The following is a 12,585-nucleotide window of genomic DNA, read 5'->3' as shown; positions in this document are numbered from 1 at the left end:
CACTACATGGAAAAGGGGAAGCCAGTTCTGGCAGGTAGCAAGGTCAGAGGCAGAAGCAGAGACGGGAGAATGGGCAGCTTTTCAAAGGGGCCGTGTCAGTGCAGAACACAGGTTTACAGGCTCTCATTAAAGCGCAGGCTGCACCTCAGCGCGCCTCCAATCACACACATTACTTTTACTGGTAATGAGATTCTACCTCCACCACTGTACACGCTCAGGTACGAGTGCTGTCAGTCTGGCCTTGGGGAGAACAAATACAGAATCATTTCATTAACATTGCATAATAATAACATTTATTAGTTTTCTTTCAATAAAATATGACTAAACTACCCATTCAATTCATAACAATACACTTACAATAGTGAGTGCCATCTGTTCTGCTCCACAAATGAGTAATGTTGTTTATTCTACTGCTGTGCTTTAGGTGTTTTACCATAAATAAAGTATACATAGACATATACGTATTTTCCTGACTATAAGTTGCATATTTTTTCATAGTTTTGGCTGGGGTGCGACATATGCTTATATTTACTTATATACTTATATTTATGCTCCGGACCGACTTATATGTGATATTATTTGTTATTTTCACACTTGCAACCGCATTTCATACTCCAGTGCAACTTATATATGTTTTTTTCTTCTCTATTATGCATTTTTTTGGCTGGTGCGACTTATACTCCGATGCAACTTATAGTCCCGAAAATACGGTACATAGATACTCCAAACTCAATCACAGTTTTATTCCTAAATACTTACAAGGGTCAATAATCAAAAAGTGTATCTCTGGACAGAAAAGGAAAACTGCAAGGCCTAAGTGAAAAGTCTGTTGTTTTGAATCCTATAGTGTAAATATGAGGCATTGCCACACATTATGGCTGACTAGAGCGTGATTAATCATCATTATGAGAATGTACATGTAAAAAAAACAATGCTAACACTATTAATCATTGAGCTAGAGCGAGGAGTTCAGCAGGAGAACCTGAGAACAACCAAGTCAGGCCAAATAAAATGTGCACTATTTAAGGTTTCAGGTGGAGGGTCTCCCAGGGTCCTGCTTTGCCTGTAATGTTCCACAGTATGGCATTAAACTCCACGGAGACAAGCTGCTCACAGTAAAAATGCATGTCAATCAAACACTTAAAAACATAAATACAATACACTTCTTGTATGATTTAGGGCGGGATCATAATATAATTTTTGACATGTCCTCACATGAACTATTTTTTGGAGTGAGCCTTATATAATTTCACTGCAACTTTTTTTGGCGTCGGGCTCCCATTGTCCCCATGTTTATCCATTTCTGAGGTGGCGCTACTGAGCCGTCTTTCAATATTTTTTCACAAAGTTGTCACTCAAAATTAGAGCTAATCTAATTTTGACACCACTCTCGAGCATATTCGTTCTTGTTTACCACTCAATAGTTTCATTTTTCCAGCCCCCGGATACAATTTGAATAAGTCCCTAATAAAAACACCTGTAATTGAATAAATGTGAGAGACATTTAAAGTCATACATATCAGAAAAGTTACATAGTGCACCTTTAAGCTACTCCCAAAAAATGAGGTTATAATGCTATAGTCATGTGATAAAAAGTCACTTCACTTGGTTAATCATTATATGTTAATGAATAACTGGTATATATTCAACACAGTGTAAGTTGTCAGTTAAGGCCACTGAACAATGCTTTGGAAACATGTCATTATGCATCCTTTTAGCTGCAGCGGAGCGCACTGTGATTCAGACCGTGTCGAGCTGCAGTCCCAGTGCCAGTATTTACCTGAGGCTCCGGTGTTAAGCCACAAGTGCCACCGCTAGTCACACGGCGCCAGACACAATATCTGATTAATGACAACTCAGGTCAGCACGGGGACTCTCTCTTTTACACCTCACTAACGCCGTAAGCCCAGAGAGTTTTTAAGCAATTTGGAAGATAAATCAAGATAGCGCTGAATTCAAATGCCTCGATTAGAGTCGCTTTTACCAGTTTACTTTCCAATAAATACATATTATTCCATTTTATACAACGTGGGGAAACACTTCTACAGTTTCTAAAAGCAGTTTCAGACCTTTAACCAAAGTGATTTCCCTACCGCGTGAATGTAACGCTGTTGAACTTTACCCGTGGCGGCGTGGTCCACTTGTTTTTACGGGCTAATGTTTTACGGCGCACGCAGGCCGAGCAAATATAGCCAGTGATTCATGGCTTCTGACTCAGCCTCTGTTTACACGGCGCGAGTGTGAACGCGCAGCTGCGACGGATACAACCGCCACACGGGGCACGCAGTCTCGCCGTCCTCCTCCCAAAATAACGCACCGTCCTGGGTTGGAGCCGGGCAGCTTTGGTCCCATCTTTTTCAGGGGCGTATATCATCGACGAGGGAGGATGTTAAAGTTAATGCCGGCTAAAAAACGGCCCGCTCGCGATTTACGAGTTGCGATTTGAGGCTGGATTATCACCGCGCTGAAACTGCTGTAGACAATCTCGCCCGACAAACTAGTTTCGGGTTTCCAGCGTTGCGCGGGACCACGGGCCGTTTCCCCCTTTAGACCGGCGCGTAATGGCGAACAGATTAGCGCGCCTCGTAAAAAAACAAAGGACGAACAAATGGCTGCAGTAATCTTTCAAATTTCAGACTGCTGCCTTTTATGAGCCAGCGGTTGACATAAATAAACTCCCTCGAAAGCAGTGAAAATTATATGACTTGTATTCTTTTGTTTATGAAGGTTTTAAAAGTTACTTGCGCAAAACCGGTGGGCGGGAGTTGGAAGGGCCCGGCAGATATCACTACAGAGGACTTTATTTGGCCCGTTTTCAATTGACATTTCATTGTATGCAAATGCAAACATTATCTTGGCAATCATGCTTTTATTTTCACTGTTAACGCTTGAAGTAGGTGTCCGACGCCCTCTGCTGGCAACAGTGAGGGATGGAAAAAAAACGTGGCAATTGTCAACACGACGGTAACGTTTGCACAGCTTTGACAACTGATCAGAGCGACAAAAAGCACTTCCTGGTCTCAAATGTAGAACGTTTTTCAGTCTAATCAGAGGCAGAGGACCTCATACTTGACAGGAGAATGAAACAAATACTTTAAATTCTATAGACGCGGACACCTATAGTGAGTTTGTCCCACGATGTCTCCGATTTGTCAGACACAGCGGGTCTTTCAGATGCGTCCGCGAGCGCCTGTCATTTTGTGCGGGTTCATCAGGAGCACTTTTTGGCAGGCGCAGCGCGGGCATCCATATTCATGAGTGCGGGCCGAGGAGAGAGGAGTGGCGAGATGAAAGCAGCACCTGCGGACCGCTCAAGTGGACACAACTATCTGAGGATCAGCGCAAGGCTCCGACCAACAGGCTACAACCTGCTGGAGGAGGGGAAGCCGCCACGTCCCGACAGGCTGCTCGGCTCAGGCCAAAGCGAGAAAGAGAGAACACACGGGCGAAGGAGGAGCATCGTGAACGGTCGACAGCGATATCAAGTACAAAAGCGTGGAGACGTTCAAAGGAAGGAAGCGTAACGCCGCAAGAGAGTCTGCGCATTCGGTAAATGCAGCATTGACCCTAACCCGTCACGTCCCAAACAAGAGCGAGAAGCAAAACATGACAAAAGCTATAGTACATCAAGGGCTGTGCAATATTTTCTATCGCGGTTAGCGTTGTCATTTATGTTTAAAAGTAAGTAGTGAGCGGCCGACAGCGATATCAAGTACAAAAGCACGGAGATGTTCAAAGGAAGGAAGCGTAACGCCGCAAGAGAGTCCGCGCTTACGGTAAATGTAGCATTGAAAGCTAGCGTCACGTTCCAGACAAGAGCGAGAAGCTAAAGTACATCAAGGGCTGAGCAGTATTTTCTGTCGCGGTTAGCGTTGTGATTTATGTTTAAAAGTAAGCGCTCTTATCTTTTGACTTGATACCGCTTATTATATTTAATCTAATGCTATTTTGCGTTGTCGGCGGTACTTTATACAAAAAAAATTAAAATAATTTATTTTATTTATATTGTAGAAATCAATAATCTAAGTGTGGCGGATCCGTAAACCAAGTAATAAAATAACTAAGGCCTAAGCAGTAGTTGCGGTAATATTTGACTCAAATGTATACTGTCAAACAACAAACTGTCTAAACTACAGGTACGACCGGATAATTCCATAAAAATGTATTTCATTGAGACCTTTGTGCGATTTGGATTCAACATATTGTGCAGCCAGAATCATTACATTATATGATATACGTTTCACTCCAGTCCATCTCCACAGCAACAGCAGAAACATTGGGGAAACGTCTCCATTTCCCATTTTTCACCACCTCATAAAGATCTCCTGGCTGTGGGATGTGGTTAAAATAGATCATTCTGTATGATACGAGTTTGAAGTGCCTCTGACAGGTTGAACTAAACTAAACATTGAACTAAAATGCAGTTAGAAATGATAAAAACGTCGTCACAGAAGCGCTCATTTTTTTAGGTTTATGATGTCACTTCCTGTTCCTGTTGATCACATCGTACAAATATGCCACTTCTTTATTCTCCAACTTATCTCCCCCGCAGAAGCAAAACCAACAGCCTCCAGCAGCCTCTTCGTCACCTCCTTTCACCACTCCCAGTCGGATCTAGGAACCAGCGAGCGGCAGATATTTTGATCCATTCAAAGACTTAAAAAACTTGAAAAACTGTACTACGGTAGTTAAATACTTGCCGCAGCCCACGTAATGCCTTCTGAGCTCTATAATTAGATGCAGATAGCGCGCAATTGTCAAATTTTCACACAAATAGCTGCTTCTACTGTCTATCTGCAGTACTGCGACAATGTTTCTGTTTTTTATGCTTTATTAACGCACAACAACCAAAAATACTTGTGTACATCCCCTTTAACAATGCATACCACTCGACTGGTTGTGCTTCCCTATGCGTGAGACCTTACATATCCATAATAATCGACACATAAAACACTGACATGTCTCCTGCTATTGAAATGAGGTTAGACAAGGAGAATTTATGTAGCGCAAATAACTTTCCCACCATCCTCAGACCTCCAGTTCCCTCGAGAGCCGGGCCCTTGCATTTGTGAGTGGCGCTAACATCTCATTTGCCCGGCTGATCCCAGGTGCCGCCGATCAAAGCGGGGGGGGGGCCCTTCCTTGGCGGTGAAGGTGTAGGGAAATGAGATTAGCGACACCTCCTTGTCTGACCCGGGCCCCCGTCGATGCCGCGTCGCTTGTCAGTCCCCCCGAACGGCGCTAATGCATCATCCGCCAGATTGCTATTAATGTTCCATCGAAATTCTATAGCGGCGCGGCTTGGCATCGGCGGGGAGGGTGCGATCCAAGAGGGCAAGGCGAACGGGCAGTGCAAGAACTGTGCAGGGGTGATGAGTGTGTGTCTATGAAGTTATTTAACAGCACTGTGTATATGTTTAATGCCATATTTCAGTAATATAACATCTACATGCAGACAGACGGCGGACTCAAGTGCACGGTGTGTTCAGAGGTTGGCAGAGGTCATGGGGAGGTCATATAGAACGTGTATGTTCTCCTCCGCTGCACCGGCGTTTCCGTGTCCGATCACCTATGCTCTCAACCAAGCCACTCCCTCCAACTACACTTACACTGCCAAACCCCGCCTCTCCGGGCGTGGGGGAGGTCTTGCTGTTATTCATAAAAAATCTACATCCATCACTGAACTGAACCTCAACCTTCCATCCATCTCATCATTTGAATACCTCGCCTTCTCCCTCCCCAACTCTATCACCGCTATCCTGATCTATCGTCCCCCAAAGCCCCACCCCTCTTTCCTCACTGAATTGTCTGAACTCCTCACCATCGCATCCTCTCTCTCTGCCCGCCTCCTACTCACTGGTGACTTCAACATCCACATTGACTGCCCCAACGCCCCACTGACATCCGACTTCCTCTCTCTCCTGGACTGCTTCCATCTCACCCAACATATTGACTTCCCCACCCATACCAAAGGCCACACTCTGGACTTAGTCTGTTCCTCTCTCCTACCCATATCTAAGCCCCACCCCCTCCCCTTCCCACTCTCTGATCATCTCTGCATCCTTTTCTCCGCCCCCCTACCCTCGCCCCACAACCCCAAAAAACGCACCATCACCTACCGCAATATCAAGTCAGTCAACCCCCTCACGCTCTCCCAGCTCATATCCTCTGCTTTCCCCCCTGACTCCCCCCCCTCTTCCCCCGACGACTATGCTGTCATGCTCAACACCACCCTCTCCGACTCCCTTGACTCCCTAGCCCCCTGGAAAACCTCCTCCGTCATACATCAACCCCGCCCCCTGGTACACCCCTGAACTCCGCACCATGAAGCAGACTGGCCGCCAACTCGAACGACTCCTCAAAAGAACCCGCCTCACCGTCCACGCCGAAGCTTTCAAATTACACATCTCCTCCTACCGTGACGCTCTCCAAGCCGCCACATCTACCCACCTCTCCACCCTCATCAACAGCTCCCACCGGAGCCCTCGCACCCTGTTCTCCACCGTCAACAAGCTGCTCCAGCCACCGGACATCACTCCACCCTCCTCCCCTGACCTCTGCAACTCTTTCCTCCTTGCCTTCAACGACAAAATTTCCAAAATCAACAGCTCCATGACTGCCGTCTCCATTAACTCCATCACCACCCCCACCCCTGCCCCCCCCCCTCTCCCTGACCACCCACCCTTCCCTCCCCTCACCACCTTCTCCTCTGTTAACTCCTCTCATATCATAGACCTCATCACCGCTTCCAAAACCACCACCAGCTCTCTCGACCCCCTCCCAACGACTCTAACCAAGGCCTGCCTCCCTGCTCTCATCCCCCATCTCACCACCCTCTTCAACCAGTCTTTATCCCTCGGCCATGTTCCTTCCATCTACAAACTGGCCTCCATCACCCCCATCCTCAAAAAACCCACCCTAGACTCCGCCAACCTCTCCAACTACCGCCCCATCTCCAACCTACCGTTCCTCTCAAAAACGCTGGAACGCATCGTCGCCGCCCAACTTCACACCCACCTCCAGTCAAACAACCTCTATGAACCCCTCCAATCTGGCTTCCGCCCACTTCACAGCACTGAAACAGCCCTGGTCAAAGTACTCAACGATCTCCTCACCTCTGCAGACTCCGGGGCCCTCAACATCCTGTTACTACTAGACCTCAGCGCAGCCTTTGACACTATAAACCATTCCATCCTCCTACAAAGGCTGCGCCAACTGGGTGTTGAGGGCTCTGCACTTGACTGGCTCACATCCTACCTCACCAACAGGCAAGAGTTCATTTCCCTCTCCGGTCACTCATCTACCCTCTCCCCAGTAACGCAGGGGGTCCCCCAGGGCTCAGTCCTCGGCCCCCTCCTCTTCATCTGCTACATCTTCCCCCTTGGTCACATCCTCCGCCAACTCAACCTGGACTTTCACTGCTACGCTGACGACGCCCAGATATACCTCACCACCAAATCCACCCAAAACCCTCCCCTCAGCCACATCGAAACCTGCATCTCTACAATAAAATCATGGCTCACTCTCAACTTCCTCAAACTGAACAGTGACAAAACAGAACTCCTCCTCATTGGCACCAAATCCACTCTCAATAAAACTGGTCCCTTTTCACTCAGCATCGACACCTCGACCATCACCCCCTCTACCCTGGTACGCAATCTCGGTGTCATCATGGACCCCACCCTCTCCTTCACTCCCCATGTCAGCCACATTGTCAAGACCTCATACTTCCACCTCCGCCGCATCGCCAAAATCCGAAACTGCCTCCCCCTCCCCGCTGCTGAATCCCTCATCCATGCCTTCATCTCCTCCCGCCTCGACTACTGCAACTCCCTCCTCACTGGCATCTCCTCCCATTCCCTCCACAGACTCCAAATGGTCCAAAACTCCGCTGCCCGCCTCCTCACCCACGCCCGGTCCCGTGATCACATCACTCCCGTTCTCCGCTCTCTCCACTGGCTCCCCATCAAGCAGCGCATAAACTTTAAAATACTCCTCCTCACCTTCAAAGCTCTTCACCACCTTGCCCCCCCCTACCTGTCTGACCTCCTCATCCCCCACCGCCCCTCCCGAGCTCTCCGATCCTCCTCCTCTCTCACCCTGACTGCACCAACATCCCGACTCAAAACTTTTGGCGACAGAGCATTCTCCCGAACAGCACCCCGACTCTGGAACTCCCTCCCCCAACCTGTCCGCCACTCTCCCTCACTCACAACATTCAAATCCCGCCTAAAAACATACCTCTTCACCCAAGCCTATGACCTCCCCTACCCCTAGCCTCCTCTACCCCATTGCCTACTCTTCTACCCCCTGTTACATCCCCATCTTTTTCTCTCTACTTCTTCTGTCTTGTTTATTTTATCATATTAATGTGTATTGTACGTGTTGTCCCCCCCTGTCTGTAAATACAGCGTCTTTGGGTCACTGAAAAGCGCTATATAAATAAAAGTTATAATTATTATTATTATTATGTTGACTGTTAAATGGGAGAGTTGAATTGGTAAAACAGACGTGGTGTTATTCCAAGCGGGATAAACATTGTGGTTAAATCATTTGGAAAATTCTGTGGAAAAGTGGGTCACACAGTCAGGCTGATGGAGAACAGGCCTGTTCATCATTTTATGCTATATAATCTTTGTTTTTTGTTTTGTTTTGCTGAGTGTGGTTGCAACTACGGATGTCAAGATGATTTAGTTCATTGATAAACTGGAGTATTCAGGTCATATTACAACCGTTATAATCTTGACAGTCGTAGGCAGCAACAAATGAGTCATTTCAGTTCAATCTTTGCACCAAAGAAATACAAATATGTGTAAAGTACTTTGTGTTCTGTCTGCGTATGTGACAGCATCATTACTGTTTTTCATAGAGAACGTTTATACTCGTCATTAGACTTCGTCACCGTCGTCACGCTAAAATGTGACATCTCGAGCTGTAACACGACATAAAATACAATCTGTGAGTCAAAAAGTGTGAACAAAGACAAAATCCGCTCTTTGTGAGACTGCGCAGAGGGTTTTAGCGCTTAAGCCATGTGTTTGAATTGAACCTGTGCATTTATGTCACCATCATTGTGCTGTTTACTAAACCTGTGCTACTCTATTACCTTTATTACTCTGTTACATCTGTATCGTGGAGCCTGTTGCTATAAGGCGGTTGTAGCTGCTCCCAGTCGGACCCCCACTCCCCTTTGGCTGGTTCTGTCTTCTGCCTGCTCATCCCTGCAGCTCAGCACTTGTCTCTCTTCCTCTAGTGCACTTTGCTGCCGTCTCTCATTCCTTCACACAAACACACACACACACACACACAGCCCCACAGTCAGTCTTATCTCCCTCTCCTCCACCCCTCCTCCCAGTTTCATTTCACGGATTAGTCTGGCCCGAGCCCCACAGCCTCAAACGTCTCAATCACTCCCTGACTCTGTGAGGGAATTCGACTGAGGATAAATATTCAATATATGCATGCGCACTTTGTTTCCTGATGAAATACTCTTTATGCGTGTTTAGGGCGCGTTTTACATGACTCCGACACCCGTTGTAATTTCACGGGCTAAACCGAGGCGTTATTATTCCTGTCGTGTAACGGGGGCTTTTCCATCTCATCTTCGCAATAATGTCTTTGTTGATGCTGCAAGTTTCGGCGTGTTTTGAGCTCGCTCGGTGTTGTCCCATCGTTGTAGAATGTGTGTTGCAATGTTGTTGAGATGCAAGCAAAGAGCTACTCTAAAAAATGCTTGGTTGAGACGTGTTTTCATTATGCCAGCTTTCAAAAGTGTTAAATAACTGCAATATCAGGATCAGCAAAGGGTCATGGTCTTTGTGGGGGCCTTTTGTAGCACGGCAGCCACTGAAACAAAAGATACATTTCATGCTCAGGAGCTCGGGTGATAAGTGGATTTGTACGTTTTGATTTTGCAATACCGTAGAGTTGCTTTATTGCATGCATTGTGGACTAATGCTTTTTCAATATAGACATTTTTTGTCACGTTTATCATGGCCAAAATAAATAAAATATCAATAAATACACACACGGTACATGTGAAAGACGTTAAAGGGGACATATCATGTAACAGTTACGTGTATGAGCACCATGAGTTAACGTTATAGATAAAGTGATTCATGCATGTTTGTGTAATCCTGCATTGTCCTGCATTTGAGGCTTGGGTGCTTGTGTTTTCACCTGCCCCCTATCCCCACCCATCACTCTGCACACTGTGGCAAACATTATTCACACACTTCAGACTGTCTGCTGTGCTGAAATGCCACTTTGAAGAGGCGGGCTGGAACTATTTTAGATCAATATTGCAGTGAATGAACAAAATGTAAAATGATGGGAAGCATATGTTGTAGTTAAATACAAGTTTAGTGCCTGGAATGAATATGTTCCACAGCTTTTATAGAATTGTACTTTGTTATGCGAAAACAACAAGAAGAGAACATCACAGATAAGTCGTTTTTTCCGCATAATCTCATGGTTTAATATTCTTGCCTTTTTATTGTGACTATTGTTTGTTGTCCCATCCCTATCTCTACCCAAAGTAATGCTACACAGTATCCAGATCATACTTTAGGATAATGATTTACACGTGATGTCTTGAACTATAACGATCTATACGAGTTTTGAAAGAAAAAGCCAAAGATTTGACCTCAGATGCCCTTCCACATCAGCCTGCCAACCTGTCAGTCACAGTTACATCATGGCACCCTGAATTCACCATATGGGCACAACAACCTTCTTGCCCCTCCCCTAGCGTCTTCGCAAAGTCGCCCGATTTCGGCTTTACAGAACTATGGCCGTACTGTGCAAAAGGTGTGAGCACAATACATTCAATAATATCCCATCACGGACAGTATGTGGGCTTGATCATTTTAGGTCGTGTTTCAAAAGCCCCGCTCAAGCCGGCGTGGAGTTGTGAGACCTGGGTAAATCCGAGCTTAGAGAGAAGAATCCTCTGCTTATCGGGCTGAGAGGAGCTGGAGGCGCCCGGGCCGGGGTTGCCTATTAGGTGCTGCACTCTAATTGGAGAAGCGGTGGGGCGAGGGGCGTCGGGGGCGTAGTGCCATTCAAACGGTTTGCATGAGGTAATCCGCACTCTACAAATGTGCGGAGCGACCCACTGACCCGGTCTCTAATTATGAGGCGACGGCGAGACCTGCGGGAGCCAATGGGAAAAAGAAGAGAGGACGTTTTGTGGTGGAGGTGCAGTGCAATAACGAAATATATTTATACATTTAAATAAGATGATTGCAGTAACAGGAGTGTGTAATTAATCAAATGTTAATCGATTTCTTCTTCTTTTTCACTCCCTGTCAGTAAAAGGTTTGGAGTTCAGACGTTGGAAGAGGAAATGTGACTCTTTTTCAGGTTAGATTTCATATATAAATGAGTAAAATGGGACAAAATAAAATAAAACATTGTAATTATTATGTATTTTGTTATACCACACAGTTTTGCCTGTTATCCTTGACTTTAGCTGTTTTAGTAGTTTGGAATTACTGACTAAACCAGGAGGAAATTAGACTTGAACTGGGTCAAAATCATCATTTGACAAGGTTTAAAGACAATCCTGAACTAAGACTACAGCATGAAAACACAGAATGGCATCTGATGAATAGGAAAGACAAGAACAGAAAAATGACTGGGGCTGAACTGCTTTATCTCCATCTTCTTCACAACAGAAGGTTTCGACATAATGTGCATATTGTCCTTGTGTCCTTGGTTGTCTGTCCACGGGTCCAGAATGATAAAAAAAAAAGTAGGACCGCTGCCATAGCAATAACAGTTCAAAGCAAAATAACTTGAGTGGTGAAAAGTCCTCAAAATGTGGCAGATAATTGGAAGCTGAAACCCATGAATACAAAAGTGTGAAGTCAAGTGTCACATAGCGGTAGAAAAGCGCTATATAAATGCGACCAGGCAATTCTTATCAACTTTCAGATTCAAAAGAGAAACAATAATATTGAAATCAGTCAGGAACACATTGAATCAAGTCAAATTATTCAAGTCAAAAAAAAAAAAAAGGAGATTAAACCTGTCAAAAGGACTCAAATCAAGATTCATATTCTGAATTCAAGTGGCTTTAACTAATGTCAATCGTCCTTTTTTATGGCTCTCGGCGGCCGCTGCTGTAGCAATAACCAAATTTCCAATACTACTTCAATACTACACTGAATCTAATATTGGATTTGCTACTTGCAGAAAATGTGTGCTGCAAGCTAAAAATCCACTTGAGTCGCATCTCTGGAGAGAGTGAGGAGGCAAGTGGACAGGAATAAAACATTGCAGAGGAGAAGCGCCAAGGCAGCATAAGGACAATATAATACAGCGTTTTCTACGCAGCTGCTAATGCTTCACTTCCAGATCCATGCAGAAAATATAGACAAAGAGAGGACTGTTTTGCATAATCCCAAAGGATTTACGGAGACACTATCTGCCAAACATCCGGAGGTGCAACAATGACAGTTTGAGATAATTCACTGCACTTTCTCCTAATACATTTGAGTAGAAAAATATATCCAAATATCCAACTGTTCATCTATACATTTTTATGGAATATAAGATGCACAACTTGATTTAGGATCCTCC

General features: G+C 45.5%; 1 protein-coding gene across 3 annotated transcripts in view; it reads right to left on the bottom strand.

The window, feature by feature from the left end:
- Nucleotides 1-12,585, bottom strand: part of epha7 (eph receptor A7) — a 115,719-nt gene that overhangs the window by 63,644 nt on the left and 39,490 nt on the right. The window lies entirely within an intron of this gene.

This window comes from Eucyclogobius newberryi, unplaced genomic scaffold (genome assembly GCF_026437365.1).
Source record: "Eucyclogobius newberryi isolate DKJ021-1_F unplaced genomic scaffold, fEucNew1.0.hap1 SCAF_1, whole genome shotgun sequence".
NCBI lineage: Eukaryota > Metazoa > Chordata > Actinopteri > Gobiiformes > Gobiidae > Eucyclogobius > Eucyclogobius newberryi.
Note: the sequence above shows the minus strand (reverse complement) of the source record. Positions and strands in the feature narration are given on the sequence as shown.